Source organism: Petaurus breviceps, unplaced genomic scaffold, assembly GCF_028583685.1.
Source record: "Petaurus breviceps papuanus isolate PSGF00001 unplaced genomic scaffold, PetGlider_PUasm1.0 90731, whole genome shotgun sequence".
NCBI lineage: Eukaryota > Metazoa > Chordata > Mammalia > Diprotodontia > Petauridae > Petaurus > Petaurus breviceps.
The window spans coordinates 8253600-8268629 of record NW_027187325.1 but is presented as its reverse complement, the minus strand read 5'-3'; the positions used below and the strand labels follow the sequence as shown (position 1 = coordinate 8268629).

The window sequence follows — 15030 nt, the reverse complement described above, 5'->3', positions numbered from 1 at the left end:
AAATCATAGGCATAGAAATGTAGGGAAGGGCCAAGTCCGGGTCTCAAATCTCCTCTAAATTTAAAGAAATTCCATACCCATCCACCCCTAGGTCAAAACTGTGTTTTCATTGGTTAAACTCCCCATAAGAAACTTCCTCTGCCAACGAAGCTAGTATTGGGGGAAGAGAGCCAGGGAAGTATGAATATTACTTCCTCCCTTCAAACCTACTAAGCCAACCTACTAAACTAGACTTGTTGAAACTCTCTAGCCCCCAGTAGCCAAGTTCAGTCCATCTCCCAACCTTTCTAAATTAGTTGTAAAACCCAGAGCTTTGTGCGAATGCTGGGAGGAGGAGAGGCTTTCCTAACTTCCACTAAGGTGCGTTATTTGAAATTCAAATCTGTGAAGCCAGAACATTCCATTCCTTCTCCTTCTAGCTTTGGAAGTTAAACTGTTTCAACTTGGAATATGTGAATGAGGTTGTTGAGATTGCACAATGGTGTGAAAAGAGTGACAGGACACCTGAGTGAATGGGTCAAACAAGAAAGGTCCCCTGAGTCTTAAAGTTCCAGTGCTCGTGTCACGTTCTGCCACCTGGCAAGCTCCAAAGTTGGGGAATTTACAGAGTCATCTGGAAATGAAGAAAAGAGTAAGTGTAGTGAGGCGTGTCTAATGGGAGGCTCAAAGCTTCCAAAATGTTATTGAAGACAGAAGAATTTGCTTGCATTTTCCTCTCTCCTCTTGACCATCTTCTCTTCCTTCCCTTTTTTTCACCATTTTCCTCTCTTCTCCAGATTCCCTTTCCTTCTTTCCTCATTGCTACCCTCCTTCCCTAACCTTCCTTCTTCCTTTCTTTATTTTTCTCTCATCTCCTTTCCCTCTTTTTCTATTTTCTCCACCTATACCTTAAATCTTCCAGTGACCCACACATAGGCCTTCCATCTCTCCTAAATTTTCTAGGAGTTTCCTAGAATTCTTCCAGATACAACAAATTCTTTCTTTTCAGCATTTTTCTTCAAAGACCTCAGGAAGCAGAAACAGTGTGAGGAGTTCCCCTGCCTGGTTACTTTTTGTTCATGCCTGGGAATTTCACCTCCACATTTGCATCAATCATTCTATTCTACTATGTTATAGAAATGTTTGTTTTATTTCTTAAGTTCAGAATAAAATAGTTTTTATTAAAGGAGTAGAGGTGTGGGAAGCAAGTAGAACAGAAGACATTGTTAGCTTTCCATGAATGAACAGCATCTTCTCCTCATAGAACCAAAGAACGTCAGTGTTAAAGGAGGCCTTAGGGATCACCTAGTAGGTTAACAGGTTCTTTTTATCCACCAGGAAGCTAAGATCCAGAGGACACTGGATTAAATGATGCCTAAGTTTCCTTCCTCCTCTAAATTTTTCGATCCTCTTGTATTCCCTACAATCCCAATGGAGATCCCCTATTTTCTCTTAGCTATGAATTTCTTTCCGGTCTATGAGTACTCTAAGGTAGTAGTGTCAAAATGTAATGCCAATGTGATACCCATAGAAGCTGCTACAAATATGTATACATATTGCCCAAGTTTGTTCGCAAAATATAGCAAACCCGCCTCCTCCAAGACAAAACCAAAGTATTTATTTGGGACATTGCTATTAAGATACCAAAAAAGTAAGGTTTAGTACGATACTCATTAGCAATCCAGGGAGCACTAACATCACAAGTGTTCTCTCTGTCAAGCCTCCCCATAAGCAACTTTCTCTAGACAAGATCTTCCCTCGGTCTGCTTCTTTCACAGTCCTCCTCTCTCTGCCCACACCTCTTCCTCCAAGCAATACAGTATATATACTGTTTCTAATCAAAGACTTGATTGGTTTAGTGCTGAGAAGCTTGGAAATCAGCACTTAATTGGAAAGGTGTGGGGATCCCTGTGGCCCAGAGCCTAATTGGCTCTGCATTAGGTCAGGGAAGATCTTATGTCCCATTAACCTTACACAAACCCAAGTAGAAACTAAGTCCACAAAGCCATACATAAAGATCCCTGCAAGTGCATATTGACTTAGAAAACCACATATTGACATTATCTGTGTTCTACGGTGTTTTTATTTGCTAACTATTTTCCAATTATATTTTAATCTCCTTCAAGCTACATTCTGTGTTGCTGGCAGTTTGACACCTTTGCTCTGAGGCACATGCTTAATCATCCTATGGACAGAGATTTTCTGATTCAGGAAAGATAATGTAGTATACAGAGAAATGTAACTTTAAAAACTGTTTATTCAATTTTTAATTTATGGAATAAAATAACCATTTCTATAACACAGTATAAAAAAAGATGATTGAAGGGCAGATAGGTGGTGCAGTGAGTAAAGCGTCGGCCCGGAGTCAGGAGGACCTGAGTTTGGTTCTGGCCTCAGACACTTAACACCCACACAAAAAACTAGTTGTGTAACCTTGGGCAAGTTACTTAACCCCAATTGCCCTCCAAAAGGCAAAAAAAAAAAAAAAGATGATTGTACATGAAACTGCAAATCTATTACGTATAACTTGCTATTCCTTTTAAATATATAATAGTTTTCATGTAAATTACTTTTTTCCATTTTTTCTTCCCTTTTCCCCCACAACCACCCTAGAGAAGGCTATCATTAGACATGTGTGTCTACACACACATATATATTTATATATACACATACACATATTTATATATTCACATACACATGTATACACATGTGTGTATATGTGTATGTATGCATGTATATATATAAAATCATTCTATCAGTCAGCATGTTCCACCTGGATTGCCTCTTCTATTTATCAATTCTTTCTCTGGAAGCAGATAGTGTCTTCCTTCATATGTCTTTTGCAGTTAATTTGGGTACTTACAACAGTCAAAAAGATTTAGTCACTCAAAGCTGCTCTTAAAACAATATTGCTCACTGTACAATGACCAATTTTGAAAGACTCAGCTCTTCTCAGCAACGCGATGAACTAAGACAACTCCAAAAGACTCATGATGGAAAATGTTGTCCACATGCAGAGAAAGAACTAAGGAGTCTGAATGCAGATGGAAGCAGGCTATTTTCTCTTTTTTTGTTGCTTTTTCTTTCTTGAGGTTGTTCCCTTTTGTTCTGATTCTTCTTTCGCATCATGACTAATGTGGAAATGTGTTAAAATGATTGTGCATGCATAGCCTATATCCGATTGCAAGATGCCTTGGGGAGGGGAGAAACAATGTTGCTGTTACCGTGTACAACATTCTCATTTCTCTCTTCATTATTTCATGCAAGTCTTTCTATGTTTTTCTAAGATCATTGAGCTCATCATTTCATACAGCACAGTAGTATCCTTCGTGATCATATACCACAACTTGTTCAGCCGTTCCTTGCGAATGATATTATCATATACTTGGAAAATCCCAGACTCAATTAAAAAGTTAGTTGAAACAATGAATACTTCCAGCAAAGTAGCAGGATATAAAGTAAATTCACATAACTCATCGGCATTCCTATATAGCACAAACAAAACCCTGAAAGAAAAGCTAGCAAGAAATACCCCCATTTAGAGGCAGCTAGGTGGTGCAGTGAATAGAGCACCAGCCCTAGAGTCAGGAGGACCTGAGTTCAAATCCAGCCTCAGACACTTATCACAAAAAAACTAACCATGTGCCTTGGGTAAATCACTTAACCCCAATTGCCCTCCAAAAAACAAAAACAAAAAAAAATACCGCATTTAGGCAGTATAAAATACCTGGGAGTCAGGGGCAGCTAGGTGGTGCAGTGAATAGAGCACCAGCCCTGGAGTCAGGAGGACCTGAGTTAAAATCCAGCCTCAGACACTCAACACAAAAAACTAGCTGTGTGACCTTGGGCAAATCACTTAATTTCAATTGCTGTACTTTCTGCCCTCCAAAAAGCAAAAAACAAAACAAAAATACTTGGGAGTGCAGCCACCAAAACAAACCTAGGAACTATATGAAAACTGAAGTTTTAACAACGGGGGCCTATGGGAGTGCTTAATGGTCCTTTTCCTGAACATGAATCATAGATGAACCATACAATAGCTGAACTGACAAACTAACAGCCGGCATATACGATTGTATTAAATTAAAATTAATTCTAGACACAGCCTAGAAGTTAGTGTGTTGGTGTGCTTTTAAAAATTAAATCCCTGATAATTTTGTTACTTACCACTGGCCTCTTTTTGCCATAAAATTAAAATGCGGAAAACATTCTAGGACTTTAAGAGTTTTAATGAATCTAGGTTTTGCAATAAAATTTGATTTCAATAAAACTTCAATAAATAGCAAAGTTCTAAGCACAGAGCCAACCCTCATTAAGAACAAGTTGGTGAATAAAAGTCAACAGTGACTATCAAGAACAGGACAAATGAGGATCACAAGTCAGGAACCTTGGAAGTTCTCACTATTTTACCCAAAGCTGAATGCCTCAGTTTCCCCTTTTGTAAAATGGAAATAATCACAGCACCCACTTCCCCAGGGTTGTTGTGAGGGTAAAATGAGATCATGTTTATAAGAGATCAAATTTAAGGTATGGGAATTATGTTTTGTAAAGATCTCTGCAGCTTCCCCACCCCACCTCAAGAAACTGGGAGACCAAGCGCCTTAAAGAGCAGAGAAGAAATACCAAGACTACATTAACTCTGCAACTACTGGCCAGCCCTTGATAAGTCAAATACCTAGGAATTCCTTTACAATTATCCTGAGGCAGCTGAAATGCCAGTGTACATGGAACTTGCTGGAGGAAGACATTGTTTTACTTAATCTGAAAGATACAATAACTGAGCAGATTGAATTTCTAGATATGAAATCTGAGGTCACTCTTTATAACCTATTGTCCCACGTAAAACATCTGAAAGGTCAAAATGAGGAGGCATGGAGGTGCTTAAAACATGTAGAAGAGAGAATCCAGGTGGAACATGCTAACCGAATGGAAGGAGGAAGGCTTGGGACTTGGGGAAATTTTGCTTGGGTATATTATTCCAGGGAAAGAGTCCTCAAAGCATAGCATTATGTAGACAAGGTGCAAAAAGGCCACAGGAATTCAAGTTGAGGAAGGGTGGGGTCCCCTAAAGTATAATGAAAGGGTCAATGCATGTTTTGAGAAGGCCCGGAAAATAGAACCTGACAATGCCAAGTTAAATTCTGATTTTGCAATCGCAGACTATCATCTAGATGATAATAAATATTATCATCTAAATGATATCATCTAAAATATAATAAATATAAATGTCAAAAGAAAGTATTGTCCCTGGACCCTGGCTGAAGAGCAATTGAATTGAATTCTGACAACCCATTTGTTATGACCCTTCTTTCCCGAAGTTTCAAGATCCAGTACAGGAAGCTGAAGGAGAATAGTACCTTCAGGAGGCCTTGGAGAAGATGGCCTCACGATCTAAAGTCCTTCACCATACAACAAAATTCTACCTGAGACCAAACTCCCCCAGTGAAGATCTTAAGCTCTTAAAAACTGCTTCACAGGCAATGCCCATTTGTACTTTCTTGCATCACCGAATAGGGGTTTGCTATAAATTCCTAATAATCCTAATAAAGCAGTCAATTAAAAAAAAAAGATCCAGGGGAAAGTGAAAGAGACCCAAGAATTGATCTAGTCCATCATGAATCATTTTCTTTAAAAAAAAAGAAAAAGTATTTTTTTCAATTACATGTAAAGACAATTTTAACATCCTTTTTTTTTTTTGATGAGGGAAAGCAAGGCAATTGGGATTAAGTGACTTGCTCAAGGTCACACAGCTAGTTAGTATGTCAAGTGTCTGAGGCTGGATTTGAACTCAGGTCCTCTTGACTCCAGGGCCGGTGGTCTAATTCTCTGCCCCCAGCATTCATTTAAAAAAAAATTGAGTCCCAAATTTTCTCCCTCTCTTCTCTACCCTTTCCCTAAAAAGGTAAAATTTTAAATAGGTTATATATGTACAATAATATAAAACATATTTTTCCATATTAGCCATGTTGTGAAAGAAGAAACAAACCGAAAGGAAAAAAAAAAAAAACCATGGAAAGGACAAAGAAAGTGAAAACAGTATCCTTTGATCTAGATTTGGACTCCATCAGTTCTTTCTCTGGATCTGGACAGCATTTTTCATGAGGAGTCCTTTGGAATTACCTTGGATCATTGTATTGCTGAGAAGAGCTAAGTTAATCATAACCTATCATCCCACAATGTCACTGTTACTGTCTACAATGTTGTCATGAATCATTTTCAAGCAGCTGTGAAGAATTTTATGTTTGTGTTTGCTAACACGGACCCAGGCACCGAGATTACTGAGGAGGGTCATTATGAAAAGACTGAAGATGGGGTTTAGAAAGCACTTCTCCTGGAGTGTGTAATAGAGGAGAACAAGGCACAGGTCATTTCCACAAGAACTGCTTTCAGGAGACTCACCAGGAATCTGATGATGCCGTTGTTCATAAGAACATCACTATTTAGAAGGAATAAAGATGAAAGTGGAGTTTTCTATTGTACCCAGGCTGATAAGTACTCTACAGAAATCGGCCACCAGGAGCCTTTATGAGGATGCTGGGTCGATATAAAGAGCTTGGGACCCTGGGCTTCATTTACAAGCGGAAGGGACAAAAGAGAGAAGCTATTGAGTGCTATGGGAGGGTCCCAAAGCTGGATACAGAGAATGGGGACACTTTACTTCAGTCCCTGTTTGAGTTGGAGCCCTCCCTTTGATCTCTCAATGTATAGCATGGGTGGCTCAGGGCTGCATTCCCAAGTTAGAAGGAGAAAAAGCCAAGCAAAAAAACAGTAGAACAGAGCCATCATTTTGAAACTCTTTCTAAATCCTCCAATTTGTACCATTAACCCTAAAAAAGTATATAAGATCCATCTTGCCTCCATTAAAGAGCTCAGACTCGATCTGGCCCACTTGCCAATATGTGTCACAAATGCTCAGATTCCTTAAGAGTCTAGCTGATGGTTCAGATTCAGTCTGGCTGATATCGGGGATTTTTAGAATCACACCCACCCTGACTGCTGTTCTAATAAACCATGTCTTTGGCTGAAAGAAGGTTTGGGTTGAATTCATTCAAGGCAGGACCCGTGTGTTACTACTTCAGGGTCCCAACCCCTAAACCTCAACAGTCCTTCAGTACTCTGCCCTAGTCAGATCATATCTGGAAGATAGATCTCAATCCTGGCCGCTATATTTGAAGAAGCCAGAGATCATTAAGAAAAAGGCTGATCAGAATGTTGAAATGCCTCGAGATCATCCCATAAGAAGGTAGATTGGAAGAACTGAAGTCGTTTGGCCTAATGAAGTGTGTACTCGAGTATCTTCATATATTTGAAGAGTTGCCATGTGGAAAAGGGAGAGGATTAGATTTGTTCTGTCAGATTCTATAAGGTGGAACCAGGATGATGGGTGAAAGTTATAGTCAAATTTCATCTAGATGTCAGGAAAGAACATCCTAACAATTAAAGTGATCTACAAAAGGGAATGGCTTAACTTGGGAGTTAGTGAGTTGCCACTCACTAAAGATCTTCAAGGGAAGGCCAGATATATGATTGGTTGCTAACGGGGTTTCCATACAGGTTGGACTGAATGTCTTCCCTTCATCATCAAGTTTCTATGACTCTGACTTCCTGTACTGAGTGATAGGTTGACCTCCAAAGCCATTGCAATTTCAGATTCTAGGATTCAGTGGTATTTTAAGAGGCAATATGATGTGATTGAAAGACCACGGGACCGGGAGTCATTAAGACTAGATTTCAATCCCCAGTTCTGCCACTGGCTACCTGTGTGACTTTGGGAAAGTAACTTTCCCTCTCTTGGTCTCAGTTTTCTCATTTGTAAAAAAAAGAATGATCTCTGGGGTCCCTTTCAGTTCTAGACCATGCTCTTGTTGCCCTCTGCTTACAGGGTTATGAAGATCAAATGAGATCATGCACATAACAGAGCTTTGAAGACTAAAAAGCATCACGAAGATATAGGAGACTGTGGTTATTCTATAGTACAATTATTCTGAGAAACTATTCTCACAGCAACGATGTAGTTGAAATGAATACCAAAAATAAAAATACTGAAACTAAATGCTGTGGAAATATAGTGCCCAACTGCAGCCCCAAAGAAAGATGGGAGACTGCCCCTTCTTCCCTTCTTTACAGAAGTGGGGGGCCGTGGGTGTTGAACACTACATGTGTCAGATTTGGTGGATATGTTGGTTAGCTTACTATACTGCTTTTCCCCTTCTTTTCATTGTTATAAAGATGTCTTTCTGAGAGAGGAAGAGGAGGAAAGACAAGGCAAGAAATTATGGTGATGTAAGGCAGTGGAAATAGTGAAAGGTGATAGGAAAAGAATGCTAGATTTGAAATCAGAGACCTTGGGTTTGAATTCTGATTCAGACACTTATCCCCTGTGAGATCTTAGGGCCTCTAGGTGGCACATACATAGAGGGCCAGCCCTGAAATCAGGAAGACTCATCTTTGTGAGTTCAAATCCAGCCTCAGGCATTTACTAGCTGTGTGACCCTGAGCAAGTCACTTCACCCTATTTGCCTCAGTCTCCTCATGTGTAAAATGAGCTGGAGAAGGAAATGGCAAACCACTCCAATGCCAAGAAAACCCCAAATGGGGTCACAGAGAGTCATATATGACTGAAAAATAACTGAACAACGACAGACTTGGGGCACGTCATGTACCTTTGTGGGCCTCTGTTTTCTAAGGCATGAAAGCAAAAGGTTTCAGCAGATAGCTTCCTATGGTCCCTTGCAGCTTTAAATCTGATCATAGAAAAATCCACAAAAAAAATTTTTTTCAAAAGGTTTTTTTTTCAATGAGGGAGAGTAGAGAAAAGGAAAAACAAATGTTTATTAATTGACAAAGAAAAATAAAATTAGTCTTTTTAAAAAGGCTTTTCTCAGAAACAAATCTATGGTTGTAGGGTCAAGGTCGTATGTATAGAAATGATTGATTCTACATGTTGGAAGTAGTTGAAAGATGTGAGTTAAACTTAGGGAACTTCCCCAGAGACAACTGCAAAGTACAACTTGTACATATATCAGTACTTGACTCAAGCATTAATTCTATTTTTTTAATAATATTTTTCCCCAATTACATGTAAAGAAAATTTTTAACATTCATTTTTAAAAATTCTGAGTTCCAAATTTTCTCCTTCCCTCCTTCATTGTCCCCCTCTTTAAGATGATAAGCAATTTGATATAGGTTTTATCCTATTTTTTCAATAAGATTTTATTTTTCCTAATTACATGTAAAGAAATTTTTAAACATTATTTTTTTAAACTTTGAGTTCCAAATTTTCTCCCTCCCTCAACTCTGCCCTCCCTAAGATGGTAAGCAACTTGGTATAGGTTATATATATATATATATATATATATATATATATATATATATATATATATCAATTCAATCTTTTAAATAATATCTTATTTTTAACTGAGTTCATGTAAAAACATTTTTAACATTCTTTTTTTAAATTTTGAGTTCCAAATTTTCTTCCTCCCTCCTTCTCTCAACTCCACCCTTCCTAAGATGGTAAGCAATTGGTATAGGTTACATACATCAATTCTATTTAAAGAGAATCAGAAGATTCATAGCATTCTCATTGCCAAGATTTTCGATCAACCCAGATATCTAACCAATCAGAACGAAAACCCAGGAGCTTAGACAAACCAAATTGGTTTCTCTAGCTTTACGATAATTGGATCACCTCTCTTTAGGGAATGGGTCTGTGGATTCAGTCAAACAAAAAGTTAAATTTTCTGAGGCATTTTAATGACTACCCAATCATCTGTTCTACATTGGAGGTTAGTAGATACATAATAAATGTTTATTGAACTGAACTCATTTTTTCCACTTTGAACCCATTTTGAGTCTTATTATGTCAAGATGAAACAACCTATTTCTTTTGCTAAACCATTAAATGCTAGGATTCAAATGGACCTGAGAGGCCATCTATTCCAACTCTCTTATTTGACAGATAAGGAAACTGAGTCCCAGAGAAATAACATAATTGGCCAAAGGTCACATAGAAAGAGCCTCTGTATTCAATCCAGTTTATAGATGGCTATGTAAAGAAATTGAGAAAAGACTGAATTATTCATTCTAAATAAATCATCTGGGGAAAATATGCTAATTAATTCCTAAGGGTTTTCTTTACCTCCCCTTCCTACTTGGAGATAAGACTGTCTACTTTAAAAGGATACTGTGATAAACTATAGCTTTCTGAAAGCATGTTGAAAAAAAATCATTTTGTGTAAACGTAATATGGTAGCAATGTAATAATTGCCATTTGAAAAAATATTCTTCTTCCCTTCATCTCTATCTTTTATGGGTTAAAACTTCAACATATCCTTTTCCACTTGATCTTTTTCTTCTAAAAGAATTTTTAGATCTCTGCTTTGAGATATATACATATACACACACACATATATAATTTAATATGTGTCTATATGTGGAGTGTGTGTGTGTGTGTGAAAACCTCATTCCAAGTCATGGATCATTAATAATGTGTACCTATAATAGCAGGGAGCCACTAAATATTATACTATTTATAAGTAATCTGTTGCCTAAGGCAATGAACTACTTAATGGAGCCTTGAATTAATGTGTAACTTACAAAATAGACTGTTCTACATATATAGATTGCCAGAAGAATAACTGAAGCTTTTGTGAGTCTACTTGTTCCATTACTTAGATGAAGAAGAGGAAAGGGATAAAGGATAAAAATATCGGGAGAAGAAAGAGAGAGAATTTGCCAAACTAGCTTGTTTTCTCATTTGCTTCCTTAGTATATGAGGAAAGAAAGGTAGAAAAATGAGAACAAGGAAAGTTGGGGGAGGATGGAGAAGGGGATGAGAGAAAAGCAGGGAAGAAGAGAAAGAGAAAATGGAGAACAGAAGATGCAGGAAAGGGTGAAGAAGAGAAGGAGAAGAAAAAGGAGGAGGAACGATGCCTGGTGCATAGTAAACACTTATAAATTCTTGCCAATTGACTGGGGCAACCAGAATAAATGGGCACAGGAAAGATTGTTGAAGTACAGTTGATTAGACTTGATAAAAGTTAGAAGCTCTTGGCAAGAGAAGCAGATGCAGAAATTGTACATGAGGTGGTAGACAAGTGATCAATCCGTTGACCTAAATGTATTTGAGTGCTTACCATAGATCCAACATTGTTCTATGAGGGATATAAGAGAAACAGAAGACGTAATTTTGAGGAATTTGTGGTCTGGTTGAGTTTACAAAATTTGCCCACATGAAACAAGTAAAGAGTAATATAAACTAGTATATAATTAAATGCTAAACGGTATGACACAATCAACAGATGCCGTGATGCGCATGTTCAGGACTAATAGTAGTTTTAATGAACCTCAGATTTATGTTAGTATTTGCTTTCTTCCACATATACTTCTCCTAGCTGCTTCCTGGAGCCCCAGAACCTTGAGGCACTCATAGTTGGAGGACATGACATGAATGAAGGGCCAACAAAGAAGATAAGAATGGTTGAACATAGCAGAGGAGAATCAGGAGGGAGCAATGTCAAGAAAACCTAGAGAGGAGAGAGTATCCAGAAAAAATATCAAATGCTAATGAACTTTTCTCTATCCTTATCCCTCTTGGCCTCTCTTCAGCATTTGGTTCTGTTGATTACCTCCTGGATATTCTCTTCTCTCTAGGTTTTCTCAACATTGCTCTCTCATTCTCATAGTAGGTAAGTACTCCATAAGCCCAGATATTATAGTTATATTGACATATCTCTCTAACACCTGGAAACTGTTATATAAAGTGTTAATAAATGAAGAATTTGGTTTAAAAAAGAAAGAAAAAATACAAAATATTGTTATAATTTTTAAAAACACCTTTATATAATTGACTACAACTATATGAAAAAAGAGAACAATAACAAAACTTCATAAGGACACTGATAGGAAACAAGTCTTTTAAAAAGAAGTCCTTTTTTGTTGTTTAACAAAATGCAAGTAGTTTGAAGTTTAAGATTCCATCCTTTCTTGACTTTGCCTTTGTTGGGGATGGATTCCCAAATAGACACGATTAGATTTATAATGGGGAACTGTCTCTAAACCAGAGTGGGCATCCTGTGGCCTTAAGGTCCACCCATGCTCTAAGTCTTTCCAAATATAGGATCACTTTAAGGCCATTCATAGGCCTCTTAGTAGAAATAAACCCACACACCCCTGTAGTGCCAATGTAATATTTACAGTGCCCATGATCATGATAAAGACTATGACTAAAAGTATCGCGTGATGTTCCATCACAAAATATACCAAACTCTCCAGATAGAGGATAGAACAGAAACATTTATTTAGACCCCAGAAAACCAAATCCCAAAACCAGTAAGCTGATTCCATCATAGTACCAAAGATATTCAGAAACCATAATAACACTGAGAGCCACAGCATCCTTCAGCCTTCCCACAAACCAATACAAAACCAATATCTACTCGAAAACCTCTCTATCTCCTTAATGAGCATCCTCTCTCCCTCACCATCTTGCTAGCTCTGACAAGCTTCCTGTGGGCTCTGCTTCCCTTCAACAAACTCTTCCCAACATAGGCTTCATGTGACTATATTCAGCCTATTAGGGGACAGAGTTTATCTTCAAAGCAGGGAAGGTCTTCAAATTCCCCAGGCTTATTAAAGGGCAGGAAAGATCTTCAAATTTCCATTCCCATTACAGTCCCCAGGAGAATTTAAGCCCCATGAGGGTAAGGGTCATTTCATTTTTTTTCTTTGAATTCCCAATTTAAATCACAGTCCTTGAACATAGTTACTTAATGTTTGGTGAATTGAATTGAATTGAACTGAATTTAGTGTATGTCAGGTATATGGGTGGTTGGTTTTTTTTTTTATTATAATAGCTATCTAATCTGGATCTGGTCCAGCCCATCTCCAAAGGGAGGCTATGATTTCACAATCTGTGGGGGACAAATGAAATGCTATGGTTTGGGTGCTTGCTCCTTTTTTGCAATGTTCTCCAAGAGAGATGTTCAGTTAGAATTATGGATATCTTGGGACTCAGGATAAAAGAAACTTCCTGAATCACTTTCAAGGTGAGGGTAATACTGAGCTTAGTGAAAATGAAAATATCATTTTACCCCACCCAAGGTCACAGAACTCCTGAAATCTATCCAGGACCTTGCTCTAGGGTTACAAATGTCTGTATAGCAAATGCATTGTTGATAGAGCTATGAACTAGTGCTACCATTCTGGAAAGCAGGAATTATGCCCCCAAAGCTATGAAACTGGACATATTCTTTGAATAAGCAATGCTGCTACTGGGTCTGTACCCTAAAGAGATTTAAAAAAAAAAAAAGGAGAAGGACCCATATATACAAAAATATTTATAGCACCTCTTTTGTGGTGGCAAAGAACTGGAAACTGAGGGGACACCCATCAATTTGGGGATGTTATAGTATATGATTATGTTGGAATACTATTTTGCTGTAAGAAATGATGAAAAGGATACTTTCAGAAAAACCTGGGAAGACTTTTATGAATTGATAAAAAGTGAAGTGGGCAGAACCAAGAAAACAATGTACTCAATAACAGCAATAGTGTAAAGATGTTCAACTGTAAAAGACTTACTAAATCTGATCAACACAATGATCAACCACAATTCCAAAGGACTCATGATGAAAAATGTAATCCACCTCTTAATAGAGAAATGATGGTCTCAGAGTGCTGACTGAAAGATATTTTTTTCCTCTTTCTTTTTCATGTTTTTTCCTCTGGAATATAGTTAATGTGACTGTTTTACAAAGCTTCATATGTATAATGAGGATTGTATTTTTTGCTTTCTCAGTGGGTTGAAGAGGAGATGAAGAGAGGGAGAGAATTTGGAACTGAAAATGAAAGTAATATTGAATTTAAAAAATAAAAATTCCTGGGGAGGAAAAAACCCACACACAATATCCATGAAGCAAGTAGGACAGGTATTGCTATCCTCATTTTACCAAACTATCCATTCCTTGCACAAAAGGTAGATTTACTTTGTCATACTATCAATCAGTCATACTACTACTACTGAGATAGCAAACACAGGAGTCTGGCGTATGTGTGTACTAGCACTGGGGGGAAGGAAGTTTCAAACTGGTTTGGCTCCTGAATTCTCCATTTTAAATGACAACATAGGGTAGGGCATCAATTCACCAATTCCACCATTTTGTTCTCTTCCAAAACTTTGGAGGATAGAAATGACAGGGTATGGGACATGGACCCCCCCCTACCCCATGAACTTTTATCCAGCCCCTAAACACAGATGGCTGGCATTCTCCTGAGGCATCAGACTCATCCCAGCATAATCCTTTCAACAATCCTTTCATTGTACACACCCTCCTCCCCAATCTCTTTAATCTCCAGACCACCCCAGGCTACTTCCTACTCCTTAATCCCATCTAAATCTTCCCACAATCTTTTTCCCTATAAAAATATCTATTTTATTCTCATCAAGTGCAGAGACTCACTAGGAGTCTGGCCCACTTGTTTTGGCTCCATAAATAAAACTTGATACTTAGACTGGAAGGTTAGAATGATCACATTCTTTTGAGGCAGATCTGCACCTTTTACCTTTGCATTTTGGGGTTCCTAGCACCCCTAGACCAAAATATAAAGAGTCACAAATGCTGAAGTTATTAGCAAGAATGTAAACTCCCAGACATATACAGAAAAGAGGAATGTTATTTGGATTTGTTTTGTTTGTTAAAACATTCAGCATGTTCAGTGAGATAATCTATTCTCTACTTTTTTCTGGGCTCCTAGTAGTTATAATATTCATTCTCCAGCAGCCAACTCTCTGGTCATGAATTTCTCTGGGTTAAGCTAGGGTATTTCTTAGATGACAGGGTGGCCCTAAGCAGAGTCCATTGCTTTTGAGATGCCAGGGTCACCTCAAAGGAATACTTTTGTGGAACATTCCTTAATTAAGGAAATAAATCTAGGAATGCCAGATGGAAATTCTAGAGGGATGTGTATGTGTGTGATTGATTAAAACAAACACAAAGGACTCTTTTTTTTTTTTAAGCAATCGGGGTTAAGTAACTTGCTCAAGGTTAC

General features: G+C 37.9%; 1 long non-coding RNA gene and 1 pseudogene across 1 annotated transcript in view; one reads left to right on the top strand and one right to left on the bottom strand.

The window, feature by feature from the left end:
* The window catches only part of LOC138145220 (uncharacterized), a 76786-nt gene that overhangs the window by 12368 nt on the left and 49388 nt on the right, over window positions 1-15030 (bottom strand). The gene's annotated exons all lie outside the window — the stretch shown is intronic.
* LOC138145271 (interferon-induced protein with tetratricopeptide repeats 5-like) lies at window positions 322-6672 on the top strand (annotated as a pseudogene).